This window comes from Condylura cristata, unplaced genomic scaffold (genome assembly GCF_000260355.1).
Source record: "Condylura cristata isolate star-nosed mole 26May11 unplaced genomic scaffold, ConCri1.0 scaffold00010, whole genome shotgun sequence".
Taxonomy (NCBI): Eukaryota; Metazoa; Chordata; class Mammalia; order Eulipotyphla; family Talpidae; genus Condylura; species Condylura cristata.
Window position 1 is genome coordinate 10187680 of NW_004567111.1, and position 16127 is coordinate 10203806.

The following is a 16127-nucleotide window of genomic DNA, read 5'->3' on the forward strand; positions in this document are numbered from 1 at the left end:
TCTTAAATATTGTTAATGTTGACAAAGAAGCTTAAGGCTTAGCTCCAGCTGAGCCAAAAAAAATGTTGCTATTATTCAGCCTTTTTCTCAGGAAACAAAACAGAATTACATCTTTAGTTTAGAAATGGAACCAAAGCTTAATATTTAATGGCTATCTGGTCATATTCAGAGTAAATTATGGCTCAATTCAGAATTATGAGTGTGTTTTTAACCAACAGGTACTATGTTTCCATGAAGCTTTTTTGACACAAAACATTTAATCTCAACAATAAAGCATGCCTTATGCAGTCCGGTACTCCATATTTGGGGAAATTGTAACATTAGCAAACTGAGGTTCACCCTGATAAAATCTCCTTAGTGTTTATGGTATCTCCCTTTCCAGGTAAGTAAACTGTCTGTCTACAACTGAAAAGCACTGAATGAATTGAAAAAGAAACTATTGAATATTTAACAAAAATTCTTTAGTATTTGTTTTTGTTAGAAATATATTTCCTCCTACAAGAACAACAAAAAGGTATATATATATATTTTGCTAATTATTTAAAAATAGTGTGCAGCAGAAGATTGATAAGTGTAATGTTAATAGCTACTAGCAAAACAGTCACAATCTGCTAAAATATAAACTTCAGTATGTGGGCCAAATTCTCTGTTAAGGCCTAATTGTTTCAAAATAATTCTACAAATAATTTCACCAGAATGCAATGTTTGTGTTTATGTCCATGTGTGTTATCAGAACATAAGGATGTTTTCAAACTCAGAAATGAAATTACATTAGAAGTGAAGAGACAACAGATAACCAGTAATTACTGAAAAACAAGTAGACCTAAAGTATGTGAAAATGTTGGATCTTTACTATCTGTGTTAAGAACTTTGTATAAAAAGCATTGGGCTTTATATATTATGAGGAGTTACAAACAAGAAACATAGATACCATGTTGATTCACTAACAAAAAATAAAAAAGAAGCATCATTTACCAGAAGGAGAAGTTCTATTCTTCTTTGTCTATTGGCCAAACATCCATTAGGTAGGATAAACTGATATTCCACCTCAAAGGTAATCTGGTGATAGAATTCTCTATGGTAAAAATGAAGTAGCATCAAGTGAATCATCATATTCCTTCATTGTCCACCCAACACATAACAGTCTTTACAATTTGTCTTGAGTGGATTAGCAGCAAGATCATGAAAAATTTCATTGACTGATCGTCTGAGTTAGCCTCAGTGGATTTATGAAATCAAAACAAAGTAAATATTCTAGGCACAGAGAGGTGTTTGTGTGTGTGTATAATCTCTCTTCTCAAATGACAAAGAACGCTATACAGAAGAGAAGGGAAGACGAAGAAGAACCCTGCGCAGTAGAGGAGGAAGAAGAGAACATCTCTATGAGGATGAGCTGGCTTCCCTGGCTCTATGTCAGCACACAGTGATTTGGGACAATGAGAAGATACATCCTCTGGGTTGACAGAACAGGCATTTCTTCTTTAGTGTGTAAATACTTTAAATAAAACCTAAGTGACAATTTTTATTTTATATGATGTAGATATTATGTTTGTTTTATTTTCATCCATTGTATCTTTCTAGTATTGTCTCTGGTTGCCATTTTCCTGTACGAGGAAGAGGAATCTCGAACTCCTCCCTTAAGTTAAAGGAACTAATGTCTTAGTTATAAAAATTCATGCCAGTGTATTCTATCTTTATGATATACAGTGAAATACTGAGCTTCCCCCAACAACTGAACAGCATGAGACTCACAGGCGAGAGAGGACAAGCATAGCTGTATTCAAGGTTTTGTAGTCTCCATAGGATGTACTAATGAAGCACAGGGTAAGAAATTAATAATAAGGACAAGTTCTCAATTCTTTAAACCAGTTTTATCTTTAAGACTTTGCAGAAGTCATATTAATATTTTTTGAAATTGGATAATGCGTGAAATATGCTTGAATCAAACAATATACATGATCATCACTTGTCAGGTAAAGGTTTCAGTTCATTTCCACCAGGATGCCTTTTTCTGAACCTATGATTTGCTACTAAGGTTGTATGCTGCCAATCACTGCTCAAATGAACATATTAAGTATGTTCTGAAGATGAATGGCCTGAAATACATGACAGTGGGGCTAAACACAAAGCTCCTTTACTTACCTGTTGGCCTTCTGGCCCAAAGCCCTTCATTCTCAAAGACAGGGAGAACGGTATCTATTTTCTTTATTATATCAAGTCTTAACCCAACATTAATATCAATTGAAAAAAAAAATCAATTTTCAAACTTCCCCCAAATGTCACATTATTCAAACAGGCCACATTGTCACGAAATGTACTATCTGTAAAAGCCATAAAAGTAAAACGCAAATGCTCCATGTTGACATTTCACTGCAAAACATCCCCACTAATCAGATTCTGGCTCCAGTTCTAGTTATAATGTACTTGTGAAGTACCACAAACCAAACATAAATCAGATGTTAGAAAGCAACCCCAAGCTCAAGACAGCTCAAGAACCTGAAGAGAAAGAAACACTAAGAGGAAAATTGTAGAGAAGTTCTGTTTCTCTTAGCCACAAAAACAGGCAGTTTATTTTTTCTTCATTCTTATTTTTATTATATTAGAGGTCTAAGTTTGGTAAAAGAAATACCTGGCTACAAATACCACACAGGAAAACTCTTACCTATTTTTACTAACTACTTCACTACATCTAACTAGCCCAACAGTGTCATAGAGAATTAAGCTTGCACACATACCTGTACTTAAATACAGGCAACATTCTATCGTGCATTTTTAGGTAATATTTGATCACATGTTGATTTCCATGTTTAATTCAACTTTCACAGATTTAATAACTTAAGAGTTTCCATGTAAACACTCCAAATTCCCCATTCAATCACCTACAAAAGAGGTGAACAAAGAAGTATCTTCGTTTTCCTTTCCTCTCCTCCCTCTAGTCCACCTTTACCAGGAATTGTTTCCTGTATGTTTCCTGTATCTGTTTATATTTTAATTAGAAATATAAATACCAAATATTTTATAAAGCATTGAAATCATTTCTCAAAATTTCATATATTAATACAGCAGTTTCTTCTAAGCTTCCTAGCAATCTTTTCATTAATGATATATTAGTAATTTAAATTTTTTTCTACCACAATTTTTTACATTTCTCAGTTATATAAAATTGGCCATTTTCTACTTTCATGAAATTTCAGTTTCTTCTACCTTTTCACAGACATCAGAAGACAGTAAGCTAAGTAGTTTCACAAAGAAGCCAATATTTAAAGAATATATACACTGAAAAAATGTTGCATTTTTCTCTTTGTAAATCATTTAGTCTTGTCTATCTATGGGTGTGTGAAGTCCTATTTCTCCACAGTGAAATCATAAATAAAAATAATAGACATTAATATTCACCATTGGAAGGACAACATTTTATGCTCAAATGTTATTTTACTTGCTAAATCGAATGAATGGCCAAGCTAATTTCCAAAGGAAAATAGGATAACTTTTCTAAGGAACATCAGGAATTTATTTTACGTTTTTATCTGATGAGTCACTTTCCATTAATTCTGGTAAATGAAGTTCTACAAAGGGGTAAAAGTTAAATATCACTCCCCTTCATTGTCCAAACCTTTATTAAAACTTAACAAATGAGCCCTTTTTTCAATATTTACATAAAGTACTTTATTATCAAATGTGAAGTGTGTCATGAATTAATGTCTTTTTAATATGAAAGTAGTGAAGTTTTTCTATTGACCTGTACATCATCCTGCTCACTGGCATAATTAGTGGTAATTAAACATTATCTCTCTTAATCAACTCTTTAAAGCTGGCAGGAATCATCAATTTTACATCTTTCCCATTTAGATGAGTAATGTAAACTCTGCAGAGTTTTTTTTTTTGTTCCATTTAGGTAAAAATATGGTCTCTTTTTAGACTCAATGATCAATCACTCATTACAGCATGACTAACCAGTGCCAGTAATTATTAAATGCCTACGTACTACATTCCCTATTAAAATATAAACAATTTTAAAGCATCTGACTGCTAGAACACTACCAAACTACAATTTTTCATGTAGTATGAAAGATACTGATCAGAATTGGTATATGATTCTAAATAATTGTTTTATTCTCATCTCATACAAAGTTATATGAGCAGAATTGGAAAACAAAGATTGAACAAGAAAAATAACTGAAAAATACATATTCCTTATCCATTTATGTATTTTTTTATTTTAAATATCAAAGTTTTTCTAGCATTATAGTATAGGTAATTAAGGTTTTTATATATTAAATATAGAAACTACATGTAATATTTATGTGTGTTTATTTGTGCTTTGTAACACAAATGCTATTAAGAGTTGAGATTATGGTTTTTGAAAACTATAGTAATTCTTATTTCAACTACTATAACTACTGATATTTCAGAGCCTCAGGATTAACCATTTAACTTTTAATTCCCATAAAATATAAATGTCCTTAGGGGAGAACATTAAATCTCTACAGAGCTAGTTAATTTTTGAATCCCCCATTAATTAAATCTAGCAATATGACAGGAATGAAGATCAGTGTTATATGATAAAGTTTTTGTATCACGAAATTATAAAGATAACATAATCAGACGGGAAGGGGAAGAAGGAACTAAATCAGTTTACTATAGTTACCAAGCCCATTCCAATAATACTCTATATCTTATGTGTTGATATATATATATATTTTTTTTTTTTGCAAAATTTTGAAGAATGAATGGGAGTTACACAAAAGTCTAGAAGAATAATAAATTAGCAGAGGTCTTGGTTTCAGAGATAGTGGAGTAATAGAATGTGAACCAGAGAGCACAGATCTAAAGCGGTAAATGCTACCCAGAGGTCTGCTTAGAAGCGCAAGGACCACTGAGGGCTTACTCTCTGCTGCCAGCAGAGTACATTCGTGTTATCACAGCATGTTAAAGACAGAATTGCTCTCATATCAGCTGAGAAATAAGGACAACAGGTGCTCCATCTCAAAGACTGACAGGCTAGTCACCTTGCACAAGCACTCCTGAGCTGTGTTGCAAATTCACTCACATCAAATTGTTGGAGATTTTGGAGTGAGCTGCCATGGTTTTGCACACTCCTCATCCCCCAAGGTAGAAGAAAATGGCCAAGAGCTATCTATCGCTGGCTTCCAGTTTCAGTTAGGTTCTAGTCTCAAGGTTAATGGGTAGAGAGGTTGACTTCTGGAAGGAAATCTAGAGAGAAACACTCGAGAGAATGTAACAAATTTAGTTGTTCTGGTTCTGTCCCAGAAGAATTTTTGTGCAATGGGTTTAGCCTATTTTTCCAAAGTGCATTGGATCATGGATCCCTTGACTATCTCCAAGCATAAGATTTGAGACCCACAGGTAAAAAAGCCAGTGTTAGGATTATCTTGGAGCCACCCCAAATAGATCACTTGGAGAAGGTGATTTCAGACGATTGTTGGGTCCTTTGCCTGGACAGACCTCCCCACCTCCCCCACAGAATCATATGCACACTGCTGTGTGGAAACAAAGAATGAGCCATGGGTGCTGGAACAGAAAAACAGGAGGCAGGAAGTGTTCCTGCCTTGTGTTTGCTACCTTGTGTTCTTTGACCCCCATGTTATTGTTGCATGTTATTGATGCACTTGCTGAGAGCTCCCCCCTACCCCCAGCCCCGGGCTCCATGCTGAAGGGTATAAATAGGGAAGGAGAGAAAAATAAAGTGTGCCTTTGCTTGCTGACCAAGAAGTGTGTGCTTTAATCCTGACGTCCTTCGCTCAGACCATCTCTGCTGTCGTGCTGGCGCGGCAGACGATGAAAGCTGATTTTCTGAATCACACTATAGCAGGGGCAGTAAATCCAAAGTCATTGAGGAATGCTTTGCCCAAGCCATGATAACAAGTTAAAAGTCAGATGAGAATACAAGCTCCTCTTGAGAAAAAACAGAAAAAACATTTGAGTTTAAGCACCAGCCAGGTCCAGCCATATTAGATTTACATAGTTAAGAACATTCAAGACTCTTAATCTCTGTTCCTCTCATGCTTTCTGTTATTAGGTAACAATGATTAGATGAGCACTAGAGACAGAGAAGGAGGGAGAGAAGAGCAGGTAGACTAACCTGAGTGATGAGCTTAGTTGGTGTTCTCCTAACTCCTCTGAGAGAACTTTACTACACAAGAGCAAGAGGACACTAGGATTGTTGTGATTTTAAAATAGAGGTAGGAGAGAAATTGCCTCTACAGAATACATTTTAATTAATCAATGGAGACAAATTAAGTGTCCTTTTAAGTTATACCCAATGCTAATTTGCTGAAAATATTATGTATCTTCGACGTGCCTTTGGTGTCATTCAAACAGAGTATGAAAAAGGGAAGAATACAAATTCAAAATTATTAAACATTTACTCTACAGAAAACTGCATACAAGCTGGAAATAAATGGGGGAAACTGAAGTGACAACTATAAATGGTCCCTACCAATTTCAGGCAATTTAAAAACACAGATTAAGAGAAAAAAAGTCTCATGGCCTATAGACCATGATAAAATCTATGAAGGTAATTTCTGGACACACAGCCAAAATAATCTTCAACAGGATAACAAATTTATACCCTTTGGAGATGTATATAATAATTCAAATTATACTCTATCTCAAAGACTCTTAAGAGGCCATCAATTTAGTGGATAAACAATGGACAAAAGTCACAAGTGACTTTACATGCAAATTTAGCATGAAGATAGCTTTAGGATCTACCAGTAATCACTAATGAAGCTTAAGACTGAATTCAGGCAAATCTACTTACTGGCCAACCTAATATATTTGGAGCTCTGTTATGATGATAAATCCTAAGTATTCACCTTTGTGGCAGTAATAAGTAAAAACAGAGTCCCCAATTTTTATTGACGTGAATACATGAATTAGAGGACAATTATATAAACTTGTGTATCAATTTAATAATTACAAAACATTCATATTAAAGTACCCAAAATGGCTTCCTACAATTATACTAGTTATAGCAAATAGCAGGTATATTCACTATATTTAAAAATGTGCTATGCTTTGATATTAAATTTAATTTAGTTAAGATTAAAACATTATCAGATACTAGCTGGTAGATTTTGAACTTCAAAGAAAAAAGATTTTTTATTCAAGAACTCACCTGCTGTTAAATATCTGGTCCCAGCTAAGCAAATTTATTTACTGCTGTGTGTACTTTCTCAAGCATACTCAAGAACAATTTTCTTTCAAATATGATTCCAAGTGAATAACTGGCAATACATATGAACAAAGTATATTTTGTATTTTCAAAATGAGAAAAAAGATGACTTGAAATCAATGATTATACAAAGAAATTAAGCATTTTAAGACTATCTGTTTGGTGTTAGAGTATTATTAATTCTCTTCCTAAATGATAGTGAAGAGAATTAAAATTTAGGAAGGATACATGTTATGCAAAGAGAATTGTATAGAATTGCTCACTTCATTCTACACTGTTCTCATATACTTTGATGATATGAAAGTGGTAAAAAAAAATCTTAAGTCAGAGCCAGAGTCAACATAAACAAAGAGAATAAATGGGTAAGAAAAAAAAAAAAAAGGCAAACCTCAAAGAAACCAAATATTGTTAAGAGTTCCAGATGCCTGGAAGCCAGCAACCCAGCTGTGTTACTGCTGAAATTTATTGCTATGCTAGTATTTCAAAATCTTATGAGATTCTAGCAGAGAAATCCACACTAGCAATGATTACATAAAGGTAACACCTGCCTAAGCAACTGGCTTTTATTCCTTATGATGGGAACTGGCTATCAATTTATGTTGATAAATCGTGATTAAATTTTTAAGGTTATATTTGTGAAAACTGAAGATGCATGACATTAGCACTGATTTTAATAATTTAATTATATGAAGAACTAATGAGGTACAGGCCTGAGAGGATGATAAGAGGATACATCAGAGACAGAGTGGGGAGCAGAACAGGTAGATCTAGTGAAATACACTGCTGAGGGGTGTAGCTGGCAAGACAGGAGAGGTCTGCTGTGCCATGTGGGTCACCTCCCTGGCCAGGGATCTCAAGTTGTGATAGGGCTGAGACAATCCCTATGCCAACAGGGGGGCCCTGATTTTATCTTCAAGCTTAAGTGTCTAAATGAATTTGCCAGTGTCAATGTTACCCCTCTATTGAGGCTGAAAGAATTTACCTGTTTTGGATTAGGTGATCTCCCACACTAGGCCAGTGACCATGGCTTGTAAATTTAGTAGAATCACAACATTGTTGGATGTTCAGAAAGAAAGTATGCTTAGCTCTTTGGTAACCAATTCAAGTAGAGAACTTTTTGGTCTGTTTTCACAGATGTTTTACCAGTATGGTCTTTTTCTCACTAGGTAATCTAGATTATTATCGAAAATCAGTAATGCTTTCACCTATGTCCTATATAAATTGCTCTCTTACGAAATGATTAAGAGAGCAGCTAATTTCAAGGTTATTTACTGTAAATCTATACAAACTTCATTAGGTGCAGAATACCTATCATTACCCAAAGATTCTACAAAGAAGTCTCCATTGTTTTCTGTTTGTTTTTGGAACACATGTGGGATACTAAGTAGAAATAGAGTCTGAATATTCAATTGTTTGTACTATGAAACTTCGGATTATTTCTACCTATTTGTGTCTGTGCCGGGTTATCTTTGGATTATTTCTACCTATTTGTGTCGGTGCCAGGTTATCTTTGTCCAGATTTATTATTTTCCTCCTCTCTGTCCCAAGAGACCAATGAATGCATTAGTTAATGGGGCCTCGTCCTTACCGTTGTCCAGTTAGGTCTGCCAATGAGTATCCAGATGGGTAGATGAGAAACAAGAGTTGGCGAAGGCAAAGGAAAAGAATACTTGCTATTCTTTTCTTGCTATTCTGAATACTTGCTATTTTCCAGCTAACTCCACTGAAAGAGTGGATACCACTCCTTAGTTGGATTTCAAAGGAAGGAATAAGAATAACATCTGATTTTGCTCCAAATTCACTTCCTACCTCCTCCTGTCTGTGACCTTGACCATGTTCAAGTTCTCTTGCCGCCCAAACAGAGGTACAGGTGCAACTTTCTCTGAATTCCTGCACTATTCTTTGTAGCTCTCTTATATTCTGCTGATAAGGATATAATTAATCATTTGTAAACAAACTCTCCTAATTTTCCCTGTCGGGACCCTAACAGATGCAGTATCATCTTGGTCTTTCTAAAATTGAATTCATCCATTCCCCCCAAATCTTTGCATTCTTTTGATTTCTACAGCTAAGTTAATTTTTTGAGCCATGTTATCATGAAATTTCACAATAAATCCAGTAATTGAGCCTGTTTAACATATATTCTTTGATGTAACCTTATGAGAACTCACGCATCGTTAATTCTATTCCACACACAAGTAGAGTATGTGGTTCTCCAGAATCGGTATGTTTGCTTCAATACATTTGCTCTCCACTTAACACAGGTAACTTCTCTTTTCTTATCTGCACGACTAGCTACTAATTTATTTCCATTCTATCTCTGCTGTGTTTCTTATCTATTTTATATGATCCATTATTTCTAGCCCTACACTCTTTAAATATAGCGCCCTTGATAGATTTCGCATCCATTCCTATTCTCCATGCTCGCACCAGTTTATCAGTAGTACAATAATTTTTCTTACTTTTCAGCAACTTTCCCTTGTAATAATTGCCGTCTACAATCATCTAGCTTTTTAAGAACCTTCATGATTTATATTCTAGTATTTTCCTCATTACTCTCTGCAGATCAGTCTAAATAAATGACTACAATTTGCACCTGCTTTTCCCTACTGATGTAATTTACATATTTACATTTTCCCCCTTGCTGACATTTTTTTTTTTTTAAATAAAGGGTCCAAATTTTCTGATGGTGAGTACCATCATTATTGGATGATATGGAGGAGATACCTGAGGGAAGGATCCTTTACTTCCAAAACAACAACAATAATGTAAGTCAAAGATACCTCAATCTTAAAAAAAAAAAAGCCTTGTCACATACCACTATAGTTTTCTTTAGCCAGAAAGAAATCACTTTTCATTCAACTTCCACAGCACTTATCATATGTATGGTCACCCTCCTTACCACATGTGCAAATCAATTTCAGATTCTAAGTATTTATTTTATATGTCTGTTATATCCCTGGTAAACACATGTATCTTCTTTGAGTTTATGTCACTTGGGTGGCCACTGAAACTAGGAATTTGAAAATAAATAAAATGACATTTCTTTTTATTGTTTTTCAGCAAGATTAACTCAGTGTGTTAATAGGAATGTTTAATTTTTTTGATCATTGCTACTAAATACATTACTAAATCTTACTTTCCATTTTTTAATAACTAATTTGATGATCACCTCTAGCAAAAATAATGCAAGAAAATTAATTTTATAGGGCAGTGATTTTTACCTAAGAAACAGCAGATGCATAAATATCTATTGATATATATGTGTAGGTCTATATGTTTATGTGTGTAAATATGTATATTTCTCTGTTACATTCTAACACCCAGAATGGATCTTTGTTTTACAGTATCTAACTTGCAGGAAAAAGAGACTATGCTTTATAATTAGATTTTATAGCATCAATATAAAACTAACTTCAATGTTTTAGAAAAGATTAGTAAAAAATTCACAGTAATTACATGGGGGCTTCTTTCTCATTCTATTTGCATTTATTGACAATATGATTGCTTTCAGCCAGTGAGATATACCTATATCCAAATAGCAAACTCCTTACATTACAAATAAAAACTAACAATCCCTGCAAGCACAAACCTTCTTAGCCCTTTCTATTTTCCTTCAAGAAAATTTACAAACCCTATTTTCAGAGTCCAGTCATGTCACTAATGCAGATCAATTGTTTCTTAATGTTCCAAGTTACTTGAATTCCACCTATCTCAGATAATATATCTGTCCAGATAAGACCTACTATTAAAGAATATTACCACATTGAAGAGACGGTGTTACCTCTTCCCTGTATGAACTCAGTTTAAGATAATTACATTAGAGTGATGTCCTCTTGACTTCTATGTTTGCCCTTGCTCTGCATTATTGACCAATACTGCACTAGAGTTAGGAACTAGCTTTCTTTGGATCAAGCATGGTTTAAACATGAACCAAAATAAACGCAGCCAGTTGTGGCTTGAATGGTGTGTAGGAAGTTGTAGGTAAGCACAATTTGCTATACCCTTATTGAAAGGCAATTGCCATGAACCCCAACTTAAATATAGACACAGTGGTGGACTGTGTAAGAGAGGTGAAGGTGTTTTGACTGGTAGCCTCTGTAGATTCCATGGCATTGCCGCTACATCTACCTTGGTTCATTCCGACCTATAAGCATAAGTTTACTGAAATGTAGACTAAGGGCCACCAGTGCACACTTTCCTTATCAAATGTTAATACCTGCACGCCATTGGAAGACAAAATTGAAGTGGACCTGGGGACTACTGTTCAGATACCATTTGGCTGTCAATAGTCAAATGTGGGCTTCTTTTAGCAAAGCAATTATTACAAAATTAAACTATTTTCAGAAACATCATCTCAATTTTAATTGCAAAGCTATTTGTACAAGAGAACTGTATGAAGCAATTAGAAATTGTATCAGGTAGGAAAAGCTATTCCATGAGGCAAGGTACCCCACAAGTGGTTATCTATTGACAGAGGATAAAACATGCTTTTAGGTAAAAAAAAAATAAATATTTAGGGGATATTATGAGTCTTTCTTCTGACGTTAGGTTTTTGTATGTAATTTTGCACAAGAAAGCCCTCTAAATATATACATGGTATACCTCTTAAATTTCTTTCCTCTAGACTATTTATACTTCCCTCAAGTATTCTGCCTATACAATTTTAGTTTCACTTTTCTAGTTCATTTTAACACTTTGATTTATAGCATGTAAATATTATGTGGATTTCAATGCACATATACACAAAGGTATATAAATTAGGAATGATTAAATAATTAATAGCTTCTTCTGTCTTTGCTTATGTGCTTTTTCCCTACTGCTATTCTTTGCTCAGTTTAATTAGCTGGCTTTAGTATTGCACATGTTATATCATTATTGTGAAGGTTCAGTGGTGTTTTCATGACAGATCATAAATAAAAGATAAGTAATTTTCGTTACTGCAAACTTGGAAGAACAAAATTATCCCCTGGAAAAGCAAGTCATCTAATGATCTCTGATAGGACTTAGTGTTGGAGATGGCATACTGTCACCCCATAATTTTTTATTCCTTGATAATGGAAAATTGGTTTCATTTGAGGTTTTATTGACCAGTACTCCATATAGCTGAATTTTTCCATATGAATATTTGATAGCCAATTACCTGTAAGTCCAAGTGTTGTGTGAGGTTTCAAAGGAAACTCAGTACATTGGAAGGCCTGCATACCCTTTCACTCCCCCTTCCCCTTACCTTCCACATTTCTTCTACTCAGAATGTGAAAGGATACCCACGGTAGCTCCTATAAGTACATTCCTGGAACCTGCAAAATTCACCCCAGACTAAGAAAGGCAGAGTAGAAAAAGTGAAGAAGTGCTGTCCCCTTGTGACCATGACAACTCTTAGTTCCCTTCCGCTTCTTGTCTGCAAGAGATCAATTAAATTTTCTAAAACTCTCTATTATTTGGGTTTTTCTGTTCTATGCATATGAGCCCAATCACAAAAGGTCAAGAATTTCTTAATTCCAATATTTCATGTTCATTAAACATTAAAAAAAAACTACCCTTTATCAATAACCCAAGGACTGTCACTATGAGGAGTCTGAAAAATTGGTAACAGACAAATCACATATAATGAATTTATTAGCTCTGTTAATCTTTTCCTAGTTTTGCTTTAATATGTGTGTGTGTGTGTGTCTGTTGGAATAACTAGTACTCTGTTGAAAAATTAAGGATGATCATTGTATGCTTTATAAAACAAGCATTATTAAACTTCACAATCACTCTTACATTTTCCAGTTTTTTTAATTGCCATATTGTAACTGACATGACTAATATTGATTAATATATTTATTTTAAAGTACAACAGAATGAGTCATTGAGTGATTGAATCTATTTTGGGTAAGAGTTTTCATCCATTTATGTGTATATATTTATAATCTTCCTAATTCCTTTAAATGTATAAATGAAATATGATCAATCCTATAGATCTATGACATCTAAATACTCCTAACATGTAGTTATACATCCGTATGTGTTGTATTCTCTACTTTAAAATCTGGCCCCTCCCTGGTGGCACTGCGGGTTAAAGCACAGCACTAAAAGCTAAAACCACTTAAACATGAGTTTGATCCCCAGTCCCAGAGGTGATCCACATGGCACAGCAGACCTCTCCTAGCCCGCCAGCTGCTCCCCTCAGCAGTGTACTTCATCAGTCGGCCTGTTCTGCTCCCCACTCTCTCTGGTGAATCCTCTCACTCACCATACCTCTGGCCTGTACCCCAGTTCTGTATGCATAAATAAATCTTAAAAAAAAAAAAACACAAAATCTAAGAGTACAAATTCATTTCATATATATGTCAAGTCTTTTGACATGAAATCCACTGCTTATTATAAAGTTATTCTTCATTTGGAGAAATGGACACACATCATATCAAACAGCTACAGAAATAGCTATGGTGCACACAGGAAATGGGAAGGAATGTGTATTGACTTTGGGGAAAAAGGAAGCAGTTTTACTACTGCCTTGAAAGTTGAAAAAAAAGTAGCCTGCCCTCCCTGGTGGCACAGGGTTAAAGCACAGCACTGCAGGTTAGCTTCAGCCACTTCAGTGTGAGTTTGATCCCCTGCCCCGGGGGTGAGCCACATGGCACAGCAGACCTCTCCTAACTGACCTGCTGCTCCCCTCAGCAGTGTACTTGTTAATCGGCCTGTTCTGCTCCCCACTCTGTCTCTGGTGAATCCTTTTACTGACCCTGCACCTCTGGCTTGTACCCCAGTTCTGTATGCATAAATAGATCTTTAAAAAAAAAAAAAAAAGTAACAAGGAGAGAAGAAAAATACTGAACCAGAAGGAATATAGTGGACAGAGCATGGGAGCAAATGCAAATCACCTCACTACTTTCCCACAGCCAATCTCAGTCTAACACACTGAAGGCACACTTCCTGTCAATTGCTCAAGTTCTAAAGGGCCCGTTCTAAATACCCCCAGTTTCAAATACCAGCTCATACACATTTACTCACTGATACTATTTCTTAACCTACCCAGTTGCATTTCCTTTCTCCAGGATTTTTGGACCTTTATGAGGGACTGCAGTTATAATTTAATTCATGCTATGGGGACTTATCAAAATATTTAAACAGACAGTACATGAATCACCGAGAAATACGAAAATAAGGAGATCCTAACAGTTAAATCCTAATAACTTTTATACTTTGAAAACCATTGCTGAATTTCATGGATTTAAATAATTTGAAGTTGATTTTTTCTAATCAAGCACCCAATTTTTGGAACAGATTTATTTTCATACATTCTGTGCAAACATTTTTTCAAGTAGTAAAAATGATTTGCCATATGCCATCCTAAAGCTAGCTGGGTTTTATATTTTTATTAGTTTATATTCCATCTTCACTTAGCAGGATCTGGGAAAGTCTGGAATCCCATTGTTATCAGCCAGCCAAACTTTTTTTTTTTTTTTTTGACCTCTGTTAATGTTCATAGATAAAATATGTACTACCTGTAGTTTTTGATGATGTATGGTTTTAACAGCTCAAAAATGATCATCTTGAAGGCAGCAGTGACAGTAATACAAACTTACTTCTCAGGAATCTCTCCTGTATGCCCACAACCTGGAGAAGTTATATGAAGCCAGAGGGGCTTTAAACACACAGCCTCTATAGGACCAGAAGGAGAGAAAGTGTCCATCAGTTCTGTTCAAGACACATGGTACATAGAGCATTAATCTCCTGAGGCCTTTTAGGCAGTCAGTGACAGCTGTCAGCTGTGAGAACCATTTTAATTTTCATTAATGGAAATTTCTTTCAAACTAATCCTCATTTACTAGATGCCTAGTATCAAAATGGGCATATGGCACTTGCCTGTATTCTGAGTGAAAATTTGCCGGTAAATGTACCTATGAACACAAATACCTACACTGACGCATAAAAACCCATACAAGTGCTGTGTCTAAACACTCACACCCCCCAAACTTTCAGTTCTCTTTCTCAATTCCTTTAGCTGATTGTACAACAGTAAATCCCTGTTGTTTGAGCAGCTAGTCTATAATCTATTATTTGACAAAGAAAAGCATAGGATGTAGCGTATAAATGAATGCCAAAGTATTTGCTATATACTGACCTTTCTCACTATGTATTTATCAGCTATTGATTGCATATGTGTACAACTACATAAACTATGATTGTGCTAACTCAACTGTATTTATCTTGCATGGCTAGTACTGGGAGAATCACTGCATTAGCACCTAAGGAGATAAATGGATAACATTTCCACCATGTGAAGTCTCTTCTATGTTTGTTATAATTCCTACGGTTCTTAGATAACCTTTAGTTCAGGTTTAAGAAGATATTAAAAAAAAAAAAGTTAAAAAATAACCCACCCAGATTCCTGACTGGTTTACTGTGCTTCATTCTCTTGACACACCATCATTTCTAGATCCTACCACTCCCTTCAATATATCCAGTGCTGTGTTTGCCAGATCGCTAGCCCTTCTCAAAGTGTTTTATGTTTCCCTAGTATGTATTGAGACAAGCTCCATCTGGCGATACCCTCATTACTAGTCAATAGGAAAATTAAAGTAACAACAGGAAAGCATAAGGAAAATATACATGAAGAGATTTGGCTAGCTCTGACGTCTGCTTATAGAGGTCAGGAAGGGTATTATGCATGGATCCATGCAAAAGATGTTAGAAACATGGCTCTGAATGGCTCTGAATGTGTTCTGAATACCGTTCAGTTACACCTTTGGCTTGGTCTCGGAACGATGGTGTGAAGCAAATGTCACATTTGTCAGAATTTAGCCAGCACATGAAACTTAAAGTTTGTTTGTTTGTTTGTTTTAGTTTTATGTAGACAAGAGGAGTGTGGGTGATAGGATTCACCACAGACAAGAGTAGGGAGAAGAACAGGCAGACTGACTGAAATACACTGCTGAGA

The 16127-nt window shown here is 35.1% G+C and overlaps 1 protein-coding gene across 1 annotated transcript in view; it reads right to left on the minus strand.

The window, feature by feature from the left end:
• GPC5 (glypican 5) overlaps nt 1–16127 on the minus strand; it is a 1027138-nt gene that overhangs the window by 406621 nt on the left and 604390 nt on the right. The window lies entirely within an intron of this gene.